The 17,989-nt window shown below is 36.2% G+C and overlaps 1 protein-coding gene across 2 annotated transcripts in view; it reads right to left on the minus strand.

Annotated features, from left to right (window-relative positions):
* LOC144977630 (uncharacterized) overlaps positions 1-17,989 on the minus strand; it is a 75,322-nt gene that overhangs the window by 11,001 nt on the left and 46,332 nt on the right. The window contains exon 1 of one of the 2 annotated variants that reach the window (XM_078923042.1): positions 1,311-1,351. The exons of the other annotated variant lie outside the window; for it this stretch is intronic. The gene's annotated coding sequence lies outside the window, so the exon portion shown is untranslated. Of the gene's footprint in view, positions 1-1,310; positions 1,352-17,989 lie in introns of those variants that run through there. 2 annotated transcript variants of the gene reach the window in all.

The raw sequence follows: 17,989 nt of genomic DNA on the forward strand, positions 1-17,989 counted from the left end.
TACTACTACTACTACTACTACTACTACTACTACTACTACTACCACCATTACAACAACAACAACAACAACAACTTCTACTACTACTACAACAACAACAACTACTACTACTACTACTACTACTACTACTACTACTACTACTACTACTACTACTACTACTACTACTACTACTACTACTACTACTACTACTACTACTACTACCATTACAACAACAACAACAACTTCTACTACTACAACAACAACAACAACAACAACTACTACTACTACTACTACTACTAACTACTACTACTACTACTACTACTACTACTATAATAATAATAATAATAATAATAATAATAATAATAAATGATACCACTACTACTACTACATTACTACTACTACTACCACTACTACTACAATTACAACAACAATAACAACAACAACTACTACTACAACAACAACTACTACTACTATTACTACTACTACTACTACTACTACTACTAACTACTACACTACTACTACTACTACTACTACTACTACTAATAATAATAATAATAATAATAATAATAATAATAATAATAATAATAATAAATAATAATGATACCACTACTACTACTACATTACTACTACTACTACTACCACTACTACTACAACTACAACAACAACAACAACAACAACTACTACAACAACAACAACAACAACAACAACAACAACAACAACTACTACTACTACTACTACTACTACTACTACTACTACTACTACTACTACTACTACTACTACCACTACTACAACAACAACAACAACAACAACTACTACTACTACTACTACTACTACTACTACTACTACTACTACTACTACTGCTACTACTACTACTATGACTACTACTACTACTACCACTACTACTACCACTACAACAACAACAACAACAACTACTACTACTACTACTACTACTACTACTACTACTACTACTACTACTACTACTACTACTACTACTACTACTATGACTACTACTACTACTACCACTACTACTACAACAACAACAACAACAACAACTACATACTACTACTACTACTACTACTACTACTACTACTACTACTACTACTACTACTACTACTACTACTACTACTACTACTATGACTACTACTACTACTACCACTACTACTACAACTACAACAACAACAACAACAACAACAACTACTACTACTACTACTACTACTACTACTACTACTACTACTACTACTACTACTACTACTACTAACTACTACAGTACAAATAGACACAAAAAACAACAACAAAAAAACAACAACAACATAATGTCAAATTTAAGCACTTACTTTATCCTCTACCATCACCAACTGTGTGCTGTTAACTGCACAGCTTGTATCGATTGATGAACTTCCCTCACTTTCGATTACTACGCCCAATTCCAAGAAACCCGGTAGTTCCACATCACGTCAGCTATAAATCGTAATTGAGTTTCGATTCGTTCACGTGGTTGCTGATGTGTGTTGGTGCGTTCAGGCAAAACACTCACCTGTTCTGCTCGCCGGATCGACCGAACTTTACACACAAAACTGGGAATACTCTCACGTTTGCAGAAAGACCGAAATTGACGTGACTATTATCCTTAGACAGCCTGGTGGTGATAAGTTCAGAGTGACTTATGTCAATCAAACGTTAAATGTTACACACAGTTAAATGGTATATTTAATTTGACTGGCGAATGATGTGAGTGTTTTTTAAAACCTAAATGCATGGCATCAATAATCTGGTTAGAAAAACAATAGTGAGAAATAATCACCCTTAAAGCAATACCGAGTCGAGTGTCGTCAATTGCATCGAATCTATTTATATAGATAGAACCAAGTTGACGTCACTCGGGTCTTTGTTATTGTTTTTTGTTGTTGTTTTTTTTTTTTTTACATCCGTGATTATGAAGTATGATTTTTTCTCACTACCCGGTATAGATAGTATGCAGATGACGTCACTCAGGCATTTGTTATTGTTTTTGCCATCCGCGTTTGTGAGTTGTTCTCACTAAACTGTATTAACCAGACTATAAAAGTTCATGGGTACACAGAGTTTGTGTGTTGGTCCGTTATACTTCCGGATGGCAATGTTGTGAACTCCTTGGCCAAGCGCATTCTATCTATTAACCATACTCTAGATAGTATGCCCTTTGCTAAGAGACTCACAACATTGCCATCCGGAAATATGTCGGACCAACACACAAAACTATAAGTAACATTGAACGTATATAAATATTATGGTCTGGTTTTAATACAGCTCTTGTGAGGTAAAATAAAGTTTAGTGAGAATTAGCTACTTACAAACTTGAATGGCAAAAAAAAAAAAAATAAATAAAATAAAAAAAAAACAATAACAAAGACCCTAGTGACGTCGTCTTCGTTCTATCTATAGATAGTATGCGCTTGGCTAAGAAGCTCACAACATTGCCCATCCGGAAGTATAACGGACCAAAACACAAAACTGTGTGTATCCATGAACGTTTATAGTCTGGTTAATACAGTTTAGTGAGAATTTCTCACAGACGCGGATGACAAAAACAATAACAAAGGCCTGAGTGACGTCAACTTCGAACTATCTTTTGATCCTTCGTTTGAGTTAAGAATATAACAGAAACGAAATTGACGTCACTGAGACCTCAGTTATTGTTTATAGATAGCCATTTTAATGATTAATTCTCACTAAATTCTATAGATAGTATGCAGATGACGTCACTCAGGCCTTTGTTATTGTTTTTTGCCATCCGCGTTTGTGAGTTGTTCTCACTAAACTGTATTAACCAAACTATAAAAGTTCGTGGTTACACAGAGTTTGTGTGTTGGTCCGTTTTACTTCCGGATGGCAATGTTGTGAACTCCTTGGCCAAGCGCATTCTATCTATAAATCAGATTATAAATGTTTACGTTTACACAACGTTTTCTGTGTTGATAGGACATATCCGGCTGGCGGATGTTGATTGTATTTGTTTTTAAGGGTTGCAACCATGGCCGACTAGGGTTGCACCACATTAAGGTCATATCAGAGCCAGTAAAAAGGAAGAAAATGGGATAGTAAAAAGTTCTAGAATTACAATTAAAGCATCCAAGAATAAGGCAGACAAAGGGGAATTGGTTCAAATAGGGAACAGATGTAGATTCCAAGAGCACACTATCAGTTTACTCAGTTTGAGATCTCCTAAAAGTCTCATCCAGACACAAGCACAGGTCACTTCAAAGAGGAATACACTCAAATGTTTACAAATCATATATAATACATACACAAAACATAATACAGTGCATAACAGAGAGATGATTTACAAGGGAAAAAATATCATCTCCCAAAACTAACTATAGATAGAATGCGCTTGGCCAAGGAGTTCACAACATTGCCATCCGGAAATATAACGGACCAACACACAAACTCTGTGTAATCATGAACTTTATAGTCTGGTTAATACAGTTTAGTGAGAACAACTCACAAACATGGATGGCAAAAACAACAACAAAGGCCTGAGTGACGTCATCTTCGAACTATCTATACATTTGACTGTTTCCCCTCCCAGTCAGGGTATCCGGTCAGGGCCAGGACAAAACCAAGTAATCTCATTCCATGACAAAGACAGAAAGTATGTTGGAAAACAGACATAGTGGAAAAGAAGACACAGTATGTACCTCCCTGCCCACTATGAGAGGTCAGGAAGCGGATGTTGAGATATTATACCTAAACGCATAGCATCAATAAGCGTCACAAAGTTGAGTTCTTTGAAAATAAATAACAATAGTCAAATATGGAATGAAGCATCAATTTAATTAACGAAGACAGATAGTGAACACGTTTCGGGTTTCCCCTTGGTAACAAAACATGTTGAAAGAAACAATAAAGACAAATTGGAGATGAGAGAATGGCCCTAACAACCACTGATTATATTTTAAACAATTTCTCTTGAGAACGAATCTTTATTTTTGATACTCAATTCACCAGCATGTTTTTTTTACGCCTTACATACATAGACACACACGCGTGCGCAAGCATACACACACACACGCACACACAAACAAACATACAAACACACACACATACAAACACTCATATTATCATATGTGTACACACAAACACATGCTCACAAAGGTACAATTTAAACTTGCATTATTGGGCATTCTTTGCAAATCACTGAAGCATCACATGACAAAGAAAGCAATTATGTAACAAGTAACAAATAAAAGTGTTACTTTACTACAAGACTTCATAGAGATAGCATCGTTGGGATTTTTTTTTTCAGATTTCTACTGTTACGCTTTATATATAAATGACAAATAGAACCTTTACTGTAGCTAAATAGTTTTCAAATTTTTGCAGTTAAACCAAATTAACAAATGTGACCTCTCGTCGCGAAACGGTATTAAGTCGGGATGATTAAAATGCTGAAAATGGAATTTGTAGCCAGAAAAATCATGCTTACGGTGAGTGTATATGCTTTATAGAGGAGAAGGAATATTATATTTTATTGTGCTAAATACCAACGTTTCATATTTTTGACCAGTTTAACTATAATTTGACTTTTTAGTATCTGGTCCATCCCTACATAATACCGTTTTGAGACGAGGGGTCACAAATTACACATATGTGACCATTGCAGCAGCTTTCTACTTTCTGTATTTAAATGACAAATGACAAATTAAGGCGTCACAGCAGCACAAATTTCTGCAATTAAATTAATTTAACAATGACAAATTTATATAACTATTACAGTACAGCAGCACTAAAGTCTCCAACATAAAAATAAAATAAATAATCATTTAAGCTCATTTAAGAAATGGCACATAAAATCGTGACAATTGCACGTAATGTTAACATTTATGAAGTTAAGATAAGTACATATAAGGTGTAACAAATTGCAAATAAAACCGTTACATTGGCACAGCAATGTTCGGATTTCAGAAGGTAGGGGGGTTATGTAACACATGGCAAATAAAACCGTAGAGATTACGGTTTAATACTCGTCACATTACAACAATCAAAGCTAATGCAATTAAATTATTAGTTACAATTAAAATGTTACTATTTGCAAAAAAAGCCTCAAATTTTAACATTTAACGGACGCAAAAGAAAAACAAAACCATCTTTTGAAAAAAAAAACAAAAACAAAACAAAACAAAACAACAAAAACAAACAAACAAACAAACAAACAAAAAAACAACCCCCCCCCCCCCCCAAAAAAAAAAAAAAAAACAAAAAAAAAACAAAAAAAAAAAAAACAAACAAAAAAACTAACAAACAAAAAAAAAACGCCAAAACCACAAAACAAAAAACAAACAAAAACAACAACAAAAAACGCCAAAAAACAAAACAAAAGACAAACAAACAAACAAACAAACAAACCAATTAGAGTTGAACAACAACCTGTCCTCCCTGAGATATTTCCCAGTACCGATGGCCCATAGAATCAAGGTAATCCTCCACAGCCCGTTTGATTGCCGGAAATCCTCCCGGACTGTGCAGGCCACGACCCGTCACGAAGAATAGTCTTTCCCCAGGATTGGACCGTCTCAGAGCACCCCGCACAGTTTTCATGGCCTCGCTGACGGACATCCCGTGTAAATCATGGCGATTGGGTGAAAATACTTCTCGTCGACTTCTTAGGTCAGGGGAGTATACACAGGAATATAAGGCCTTACATCATCATGATGGACACGGGGTTCTTCACAGCATTTATTATATATAAACAAAATTATGATGACTAAAATGAAAATACACCAAAATACCACGGGGTCCTTCTCTGATGAGTTGTTATGATCCATTGTCGAGCTTGTATAACTCTTTTTTTTTCCCTTTCAAATTTGAAATAATGTTTCTTTATTATCCACTTATAACTGTTTGAACTTTGAACTTTGTTGAGGTATCACTTGATGATGATGATGATGATGATGATGATGATGATGATGATGATGATGATGATGATGATGATGATGATGATGATGATGCAAGAATGTATGTATTGTTGATGATTTAAATACCAGTGAGGTGAGGTACAACTTTTTTACTATATAGTCTATCCAATCCTTTCAAGGAAAGTTGGCTTCTCTCCCCGACCTGATGAGACGGGTGAAACAAGAGGTCTTGTGTTGTTAGGTATGGAGGTCTGGTTTTATTAATTTGATTTATTAAATAAAAACGATCTGGAATGGAAAGAAAAAGAGCGAGATTGTTAGAAATACGTGGATCTACGAAAACACACACACACACAGACACATACACACACACACAAACATATAAATACAAACACACTAACACAAAAACACACACACACACAGACACATACACACACACACAAACATATAAATACAAACACACTAACACGAAAACACACACACACAGACACATACACACACACACAAACATATAAATACAAACACACTAACACGAAAACACACACACACACACAGACACATACACACACACACAAACATATAAATACAAAAACACTAACACGAAAACATACACACACACACATACAAATACAAACACACTAACACGAAAACACACACACACAGACACACACACACACATACAAATACAAACACACTAACACGAAAACACACACACACACATACACACACAGACACACACACACACACACACATACAAATACAAACACACTAATACGAAAACATACATACACACACAGACACACACACACACATAAAATACAAACACACTAATACGAAAACATACATACACACACACATACAAATACAAACACACTAACACGAAAACACACACACACACACACACATACAAATACAAACACACTGACACGAAAACACACACACACACACATACAAATACAAACACACTAACACGAAAACATACACACACACACACACACACACATACAAATACAAACACACTAACACGAAAACATACACACACACACAAATACAAATACAAACACACTAACACGAAAACACACACACACACACACACATACAAATACAAACACACTAACACGAAAACATACACACACACAAACACACACATACAAATACAAACACACTAACACGAAAACATACACACACACAAACACACACATACAAATACAAACACACTAACACGAAAACACACACACACACACACATACAAATACAAACACACTAACACGAAAACATACACACATACAAACACACACATACAAATACAAACACACTAACACGAAAACATACACACACACACACACACACACACACATACAAATACAACACACTAACACGAAAACATACACACACACAAACACACACATACAAATACAAACACACTAACACGAAAACACACACATACAGACATACACACACACATACAAATACAAACACACTAACATGAAAACACACACACACATACACACACACAAACATACAAATACAAACACACTAACACGAAAACACACACACACACACACACATACAAATACAAACACACTAACACGAAAACACACACACACACTCACACAAACATACAAATACAAACACACTAACACGAAAACATCCACACAAAAAAAAAGATGAATGGCCAGATTGAATTTGAGAGAGGAATCGATGAAATCACAATGAAGGCTTAACTGTGCGGCTATGTGGTCTAGTGGTATGACACTCGCTTTTGGATCGGAAGGTCCTGGGTTCGAGCCTCGCGCTCGACGCATAGTTAAGTCTTTGGAAAAGACTCTTTACTCACATTCTCTCACCGTACTCAGGTGTAAAATGAGTACCTGGCCGTTAACAGCGTTGTCTTTGTCCGAAAAATTGTAATATCGCCTAACGGGCGTCATGTCTCGTCCTACATGTTAAATGTTGCTGTTGACCAGGGACCCCTTGTAAAGCGCTTTGAGCACGTTAAGTGGATATTGCGCTATATAAAAGCTCAATTTTTTTTAACTCTCTTCTTACCGGCTATTTTTAAAATTCCCCCCGAAAATTCACCCACGCTGCCCAAAAATAGAATTCTCTTCTCAAATAAAAAAGCAACAATTGAGCTCTACAAAACAGTGTTTAGTATTTATAGCTGTAATCAAAGCATTTCTTTACATTTTGTGATGTACAAGAAAAATCAGAAGGAGAAAATTGTCGGTTACATCGTAACGAATGTGATGATTTTCCTATGGGTGGTGAGGAGAGGGTTAAGCACTTCCATAATTTGTTTTCACAACAGACAGAGTCGAGATTATCTTTGATGCACGTTAGTTGCGACGACTTAATGACAAGACAACATACACACACACAGAACCACTTACACACACACACACACACACACACACACACACACACACAGAGAGAGAGAGAGAGAGAGAGAGAGATAGATAGATAGAGATAGAGAGATAGATAGATAGATAGAGATAGAGAGAGAGATAGAGAGAGATAGATAGAGAGAGATAGATAGAGATAGATAGAGAGAGGGAGATAGAGAGAGATAGATAGATAGAGAGAGATAGAGAGAGAGTGAGAGAGAGAGAGAGATAGATAGATAGATAGATAGATAGATAGATAGATATAGATAGATAGATAGATAGATAGATAGATAGATAGATAGATAGATAGATAGATAGATAGAATAGATAGATAGATAGATAGATAGATAGATAGATAGATAGATAGAGAGAGATAGATAGATAGAGATAGATAGAGAGAGGAGATAGAGAGAGATAGATAGATAGAGAGAGATAGAGAGAGAGAGTGAGAGAAAGAGATAGATAGATAGATAGAGAGAGATAGATAGAGAGAAAGATAGATAGATAGATAGATAGATAGAGAGAGAGAGAGAGAGAGAGAGAGAGAGAGAGAGAGAGAGAGATAGAGATAGAGAAATATATATATAGTTGAGTCCTTGGAAAAGGCTCTTTACTCACATTCTCTCACCGTACTCAGGTGTAAAATGAGTACCTGGCCGTTAACAGCGTTGTTATTGTCCGAAAAATGGTAATATCGCCTAACAGACGTCGTGTCCCGTCCTACATGTTAAATGTTGCTGTTGACCAGGGACCCCTTGTAAAGCGCTTTGAGCACATTTAGTGGAAATTGCGCCATATAAAGCTCAATTTTAATTATGCCTTGGTTGGACGAAAACTTAAATATAGATCGCTCCCATTGTTTCAAGGAAGTGGTTATTCAGTATCAGATACTGAATAGTGCTTTTCCACTATTCAGTATCCACAAGGAACTCTTTTCTATAGAGAGAGTGAAAAGTGCGACAATCTCGGTTGAATGTAAATAAACTGCTGACCTCCTTCCAGATTGAACACGTGCAGTAACTGACAGCCCGATTCAAAGTTGTAAAAATATTTTGATCGTAATTTTTAAATTTCTGCTATTGTGCAATTAACATATCTAGTTCAAAATATCAAAGTAAGAGTGGCATTCAAATACTTTTTTAAATGTCTAAATAGACATGATTAAATGTCACTAAATGTTAAGTGATACCATGGCTTGGTGGATATAAGCTGTTTGACTCTGAGCTTAAGGTTCGAGAGTTCAAATCCCGGCTGGGATAACTTTCTTTTTTTTTCCCCAATATTTTAAAAATTCCTTCTGTCTATTGATATTTTTTAAACTTTTGTTTTAATAATTTTATTTGCTTGTAATATGCTTTAATGTTGATATTATACTATTTTCTTTATTATTATTATTATTATTATTATTATTATTATATTATTATTATTATTATTATTATTATTATTATTATTATTATCATTATTATTATTATTATTATTATTATTATTATTATTATTATTATTATTATTATTATTATATTATTATTATTGTTGTAATCGTCATCATCATCATTATTATTATGATTATTATTTTTTTTGATCCAGTAGTTGGAGTAATTTAATCAGTTATCGATTTATTACGAATATCTTTTATGTGTTATAACCTCGTTGTTGTTTTTCATTGATGTGCTCTTCTCTTGTTTATTACTTTTTAAAATCTTGCTTTTTTCTGTTTGTCTCATTTGTTGTTGTTGTTGTTGTTGTTGTTGTTGTTGTTGTTGTTGTTGTTGTTGTTGTTGTTTTTGTTTGTTTGTTTGTTTGTTTGGTCATCTAAGACAAACCCGATTCATTATAAATATGTGGCCAGACTTTCTGCCATTTTTAATTGAGCGATGTACTTCCGTGAATTAATTGCCGTATTATATTAAAATTTACGTGATAATAATAATAATAATAATAATAATAATAATATAATAATAATAATAATAATAATAATAATAATAATAATAATAAACATAATAATAAAAGATAATAATAATAATAATAATAATAATAATAATAATAATAATAAATAATAATAATAATAATAATAATAATAATAATAATAATAATAATAATAATAATAATAAAATAATAATAATAAATAAAATAATAATAATAATAATAATAATAATAATAATAATAATAATAATAATAATAATAATAATAATATAATAATAAATAATAATAATAATAATAATAATAATAATAATAATTTAAATAGATACTGAATATTAGACTACAATTGACATCTGTTTACTGAATACACGTGGTATTTTTAGAGGAGATTCTTTTTTTACGAAACACGCCAGGAAGTAGGCAACAGTGGGGAGTGAACCTGGGACTGAGTTTCGTAAAAAAAAGCAATTACTTTTTTTTACGAAACCCGACAATATCCGACAAAGTTATGGAAAGAAAGTAGGCAACAGTGGGGGAGTGAACCCGAGACTCAGGGAAGTGTACACTATTGGGGAGTAAACCTAAGTCTATGGTTTTTCGACAGCTTTTGGCAGGTTTCGTAAAAATGTAATTGCTTCATTCTCGTCTGGTACCCACCTCCCATAGTCCGGCTTCATTTCCCACTGGTATCCATCTTCCATAGTCCCAGGTTCATTTCCACTGTTAACCTCTTCTCACAGTCCCAGGTTCACTCCCAACCGGTGTGCACTTCCCTGAGTCCCGGTTCATTGCCCAATGGTGCCCACTTCCCATAACTTTTGACAATATCGGTAGGTTTTGAAATAAAAGTACATTCTGAGCTCACTGTCCACTGGTATGAACCTCTCGCAGTCCCAGGTTCAATCCTCATTGGTGTCCGAATCCCAGATTCACTCCCCACTGCTGCCTGCTTCCCATAACTTTGTCGGGTTTTGGCGGGTTCCGATAAAAAGTAATTCCCCCTCTCCCTTGGTCTTGCTTTTTTACAAAATCCAGAGTCCCAGGTTCACTCCCCACAAGTGTACACTTCCCTGAATCACAGGATCACCCCCCACTGTTGCCTACTTCAATAACTTTGTCGGATATTGCCAGGTTTGTCAGGTTTCGTAAAAAGTTAATTCCTTTTATGTGCAACTTGCTGAAACCCGCCGAAAACCAGAGTCTCAGGTTCACTCCCCACTGGTGTACACTTCCCTTAGCTCAGGTTCACTCCCCACTGTTGCCTACTTCCCACAACTTTGTCGGATATTGCCGGTTTCGTAAAAAAAGCAATTGCTTTTATATGAAACTCGCTGAAACCCGCTGAAAACCAGAGTCTCAGGTTCACTCCCCACTAGTGTATACTTCTATGAATCTCAGGTTCACTCCCCACTGTTGTCTACTTCAATAACTTTGTCGGATATTGCCAGGTTTTGTCGGGTTTGGTAAAAAAGTAATTGCTTTTATGTGAAACTCGCTGAAACCCGCAGAAAACCATAGTCTCAGGTTCACTCCCCATTGGTGTACACTTCCCTTAGTCTCACGTTCACTCCCCATTATTTGCCTACTTTCCATAACTTTGCCCCATTTTGTTGGGATTTGGCGCATTTCGTAAACAAAAAGTAATTGCTTTTTTTTCTCCTCCAAAACTCACCGAAAACCAGTCCCAGGTTCACTCCCCACTAGTGTACACTTCCCCGAATCTCAGGTTCACTCCTCACTGTTGCCTACTACCCATACCTTTCTCGGATATTGCCAGGTTTCGTCGGGTTTCATAAAAATGTAATTGCTTTTATATGAAATTATCTGAAGCCCGCCGAAAACCATAGTCTCAGGTTCACTCCCCACTGGTGTACACTTCACTGTCTCTGGTTCAGTCCCACGCTTTGCCTCCTTTCCCCAAGTTTGCCGCATATTGTCGGGTTTCGTAAAAAAGTAACCCCCCCCCCCCCCATTTTGTTACTGCTGTTTTACAAAACCTAGAGTCCCAGGTTCACTCCCCACTAGTGTACACTTCCCCGAATCTCAGGTTCACTCCCCACTGTTGCCTACTACCCATAACTTTCTCGGATATTGCCAGGTTTCGTCGGGTTTCATAAAAATGTAATTGCTTTTATATGAAATTATCTGAAGCCCGCCGAAAACCATAGTCTCAGGTTGACTCCCCACTGTGTACACTTCACTGTCTCTGGTTCAGTCCCACGCTTTGCCTACTTTCCACAAGTTTGCCGCATATTGTCGGTTTCGTAAAAAAGTAACCCCCCCCCCCCCATTTTGTTACTGCTGTTTTACAAAACCCAGAGTCCCAGGTTCACTCCCCACTAGTGTACACTTCCCCGAATCTCAGGTTCACTCCCCACTGTTGCCTACTACCCATAACTTTCTCGGATATTGCCAGGTTTCGTCGGGTTTCATAAAAATGTAATTGCTTTTATATGAAATTATCTGAAGCCCGCCGAAAACCATAGTCTCAGGTTCACTCCCCACTGGTCTACACTTCACTGTCTCAGGTTCAGTCCCACGCTTTGCCTACTTTCCACAAGTTTGCCGCATATTGTCGGGTTTCGTAAAAAAGTAACCCCCCCCCCCCCCCCCCCCCCCCCCCCCCCATTTTGTTACTGATGTTTTACAAAACCCAGAATCCCAGGTTCACTCCCCACTGGTGTACACTTCCCTGGTTCTCAGGTTCATCCCTTCCTCCCCCCCCCCCCCCTCCCTTACACACTCACACACACACACACACACACACACACACACACACACACACACACACACACACGCTGCTGCCTAACTCCCATAACTTTGTCGGATATTGCCAGGTGTCGTCGGGTTTCGTAAAAAAGTAATTGCTTTTTATTACGAAACCCGCCGAAACCCAGTCCCAGGTTCACTCCCCACAGGTGTACACTCCTCTGAGTCCCAGATTCACTCCCACAGCTGCCCTCTTTGTCAGGTTTCGGAAAAAAACAACAACACCATATTATAGTGCAAAACCACTATTCAGTGTCAGATACTGAATAGTGGAAAACCGCTATTCAGTATCTGATACTGAATAGTGCAAAACCACTATTCAGTATCAGATACTGAATAGTGCTAGCCTTGTTTCAAAATAACATATTATAACTCACTGTGTTAAAATGTCTCCTTGGCTGCTCTTGTCGTGACTCGATATTGAAATAGCACACATTATAACACACTACTTAACTATTCTCTATGTGTCATGCACGTTCCAATTTATGAATAACAATAATATATAATGACGGAATACGTAGGTCAAAACAAAGCAATCACAGGAAATCGGTTGTCGTGGTAGTCGTTAGACAGACAGACGTCAATGTGTTCCATTGAAATCGCAACTGACACGCCATTCTAGTTATTTCTTGGAAATCCCCGCTGCGGGAGTTTCGGTCTTGTGTTTTACTACTGCTCACAAAGCGGGTGTCGCCAGTTTGACGTTTTTATTGCCAAATTCGAAAATCGTGTTTGATATTTTTTGATCAATTGGAAAGAAAAAAAAGGACTTGGCGTTTTAATTTTTGATTTCACCCCCCCCCCCTACCTCCTCCTCCCCCAGTCTCTCACTTCTACTATTTTAATAATCAAATTAACAGCTATACAGCATATTTTGTGTAAAACAAGCTAAACTTTTCATAAAATCAAGAAACTCACTCATCACTGCAGGATAAGAAAAGTGAGGTTTTAACTTTTCTTTGTCTGCATCTAAGTATCAAATGATATCGTGAATGGTTTAGCATTCTTATCAGAACAATTGTTGGTTTTTCAAAGCCTTATTTGGCATTTTAAAAAAAAAACAAACAAAAAAACAAAACATGTTTGTTGCAGTAGTTACTATTTTTTAATTTACCCTGTCCATAGAGTCATTGGCTACCGATAAACAAAAACTGTTTACTTATAATGAATTATATGTATGATTGCCAATTTGGCGTTTTAATGCCAAATATAAAAATAAATGTCGCATTGTTTGGCATGGAAAAAGTTGGGTTTAGCATTTTGGCATTTTTTTTTTTTTTTCAGTTTTGGAAATCTTTTCAAATAATTTAATTTCCTCTATTTTGTCGATCAATGAAAAGTAATCTCACACTCTATAATGCGCATTTTTTATTTTTAATCTGACAGGATGGAGTGGATTTTAAAAATTGTATTCTAGATTAACTTATAAATTTAAAAAAAAATTTCATCACGAATTAGAGCCCTCTGTAGAGCAAGGTTATCAATGTTTTCATTCGTTAGGCGTCAGAACAACAATTGACAAAAGATGATAGAAGCTGAGGGGATTTTAAAATGAGAGGACTATCATCGTCATCATCATCATCATCATCATCATCATCATCATCATCATCATCATCATCATCATCATCAACAATACCACTACCACCTTCATCATCGTCCGTCGTCATCATCATCATCATCATCATCATCATCATCATCATCAACACCACCACCACCACCACAACCCCCCCCCCCCCCCCATCATCATCATGATCATCATCAACGTCATAATCATCATCATCATCATCATCGTCGTCGTCATCATCATCATCATCATCATCATCATCGTCGTCGTCGTCGTCGTCTTCATCAGGATAAACCTCATCTCAAACAGCCAACAGGATTCGATAAGTGGGGATGAAATCCTGACCAACAATAATTATCAAAACAGCCAAAAGTCAAGACACCAAGAAGAGTTTTATATTTTAACACCATTTTATTTCTGTAAAGACCAGTATCTCACCATTCATTAATCAGTAGATTTTTATATGTATTCGTGATCTCTATACAATTGAATACGCTCGGCGCATAGTTGAGTCCTTGGAAAAGGCTCTTTACTCACATTCTCTCGTCCGTATGAAATATTTCTCCGCCGAGCATAAAAGCGTATCTAAAGGGGAAAAAACATAAATTCGAGCATGTTTTGACTTTTACACATTCTGGTCACAGGACATATGAAAAGTTCTAGCCAGCTTGAAGAATAAAAAGCAATGATTTTCTTTGTTTAGACCCAAGATGGCCGCCGTTGCCGGGCGGCGTGACACCAGACTACTGAATCCAATTCAATATTACAATCTTCTTCTGTACATTTTGATATATTTGTTTCTATTTGATGTTTATGGGTTTGACCGTAGCCATCGTTATGTTATAGCCTGACACTGAAATCCAAAAAGACTGGCATTTTGACGTCATTCTTTGGTTTCTGCATCGCCTAGTGAGTTGTCGTTAGTAGAGCTCATGGAAACAAGTCATTTCATTGGTTGAACTATTGAATTCAACTAACGATTTGTTTTCTTTTGTGGCAAAAGACTGGTATTTTGACGTCATTTTTGGTCAGTGTCAGCGTAGCCATCGTTATGTTATAGCCTGACACTGAATTCCAAAAGGACTGGCATTTTGACGTCATTATTTGGTTTTTGCACCGCCTAGTGAGTTGTCGTTAATAGAGCTCATTCATTTCATTGGCTGAACTATTGAATTCAACTCAAGATTTGTTTTCTTTTGTGACAAAAGACTGACATTTTGACGCCATTTTTTGGTCAGCGTCAGGCCATAACTTTACGAAGGCCACGGTTTGATAGCAAACTGAAATACTACGGTCCAATTTTGATAGTATATGCTTGGCTAAGAAGCTCACAACATTGCCAGCCGGAAGTATAACGGACCAACACACAAAACTCTGTGTAACCAAGAACTTTGATAGTCTGGATAATACAGTTAAGTGAGAATTACTCATAAGCGTAGATTTTAAAAAAAAAACAAAAAAAAAAAAAAAACAACAAAAACAAAACAAAACAAAAAAATAAATAAACTAAAAAAAAAACACCCCAAAAAAAAACAAAAACCAAACAGTAACAAAGTCCCGAGTGACGTCAACTTCATTCTATCTATAGGCTTGAATTAAGGTTGACCTGCTAGCTCCAACAAAAATTTCGTAGAAATACGGATTTTTGGCTCCAAACCGACAATAGGATTCAATAGTCTGATGTCACGTCCGCCAAGCAACCAGCAGCTTGGTTCTATCTAAACAAAGAAAATCGGTACTTTTTATCATTCATGCTGGCTAGAACTTTTTCACATGTCATGCGATCGGAATGTACAAAAGTAAAAACATGATCAGATTTATAATGATTTCCTCCTCTGGATACACTTTTATGCTCACGGAGAAATATTATTTCATAAGGGCGTCCGCCATTGTTCCAAGAGTTTAGAACCAGTTACTAAGTTACTATGAGTCATTACGAGGGATGTGACGTTACGACTGTTGAAGCCTATTACGTAAAGATCTTTGATTCAATAACAAGTCTTGAAAACAAAGTTTAGTTACTGTAGCTAGTCTGTAAGGGAGTTATAGGCAATATTTTTAACATATTCATGACAAATGGTAATTTTTACTAGTTGTTCTAGTGTCTAATATGTGACCCATCGTCTCAAAACGGTATTATGTCGGAATGAACCAGATGCTTAAAAGCCGAATTAAGTTAAACTGGTCAAAAATATAAATTGTTGGCATTAGCACCCTAAAATATGGTATCCATTCTCCTCAATAAAACTTACAAAGTCAACGCAAGTCTGATATTTCTGGCTACAAATTAAATTTTCAACATCTTAACCAACCCGCCTTAATACCGTTTTGAGGCGAAGGGTCACATATGGTGTTTTAAAACATCCGAAAACTACGAATTTTTTCCAGTCCAGGCAGGCAGGTCCGATTGAAGGCCTTTTAAGTATTTTAGTATCCGTCATTTTAACAGTGTAAATGTTACTGCTCGAAGCTCGAAGAAATAAATAATAACGTAAAGTTGAATGTAAGCTTCAATTTAATTACAAAAACAGATCAAATGAACGTTTCGGGGTTTCCCCTTTATCAACAAAACAGGATGAATGAAACACCACATTAATTACAAAAACAGATCAAATGAACGTTTCGGGTTTCCCCTTTATCAACAAAACAGGATGAATGAAACACCACATTAATTACAAAAACAGATCAAATGAACGTTTCGGGTTTCCCCTTTATCAACAAAACAGGATGAATGAAACACCACATTAATTACAAAAACAGATCAAATGAACGTTTCGGGTTTCCCCTTTATCAACAAAACAGGATGAATGAAACACCACAGATGAATCTGTGGTGTTTCATTTTTCCTGTTTTGTTGATAAAGGGGAAACCCGAAACGTTCATTTGATCTGTATTTGTAATTAAATTGAAGCTTACATTCAACCACGTAATTAGTCATTTTAACAGTTAAAAAATCCTACTGTTACAATCTAAACTGCTATAGCAGTTCGATCACATTGACATTAAACAGAATGCAAATTAAAAAAAAAAAAGACTTGAAGCTTTATATGGCGCACTATCCACTTAACGTGCTCAGAGCGCTTTACAAAAAGTCCCTGACCAACAGCAACACGTAAAGTGTAGAACGAGACACGATGCCTGTTAGGTGATATTACAATTATTTTTCCAACAGAGACAACACTTCCAAAGGCCAGGTACTCATTCTACACTTGAGTACGATGACAGAATACAAGTAAAGAGCCTGTTCCAAGGACTCAACTATGCACCGAGAGAGACTCGAACTCAGGACCTTCCGACCCGGAAGCGAGTGTCATACCACATAGCCACATAAAGTTGCAATAGATTCAAATCTTGTTATTTTAACACGAATAAACAAAAATTAATTAATTGACAAATAAAGCAAAAGCAATTTTACAGAAAAGCTGGAAATATCAAGAAAAAAAAAAAGAATAGAAAAACGAGCACCAGTTACATTTGTACAG

Source organism: Berghia stephanieae, chromosome 7 (assembly GCF_034508935.2).
Source record: "Berghia stephanieae isolate SIO BIC M18660-M18661 chromosome 7, UCSD_Bste_1.3, whole genome shotgun sequence".
Taxonomy (NCBI): domain Eukaryota; kingdom Metazoa; phylum Mollusca; class Gastropoda; order Nudibranchia; family Aeolidiidae; genus Berghia; species Berghia stephanieae.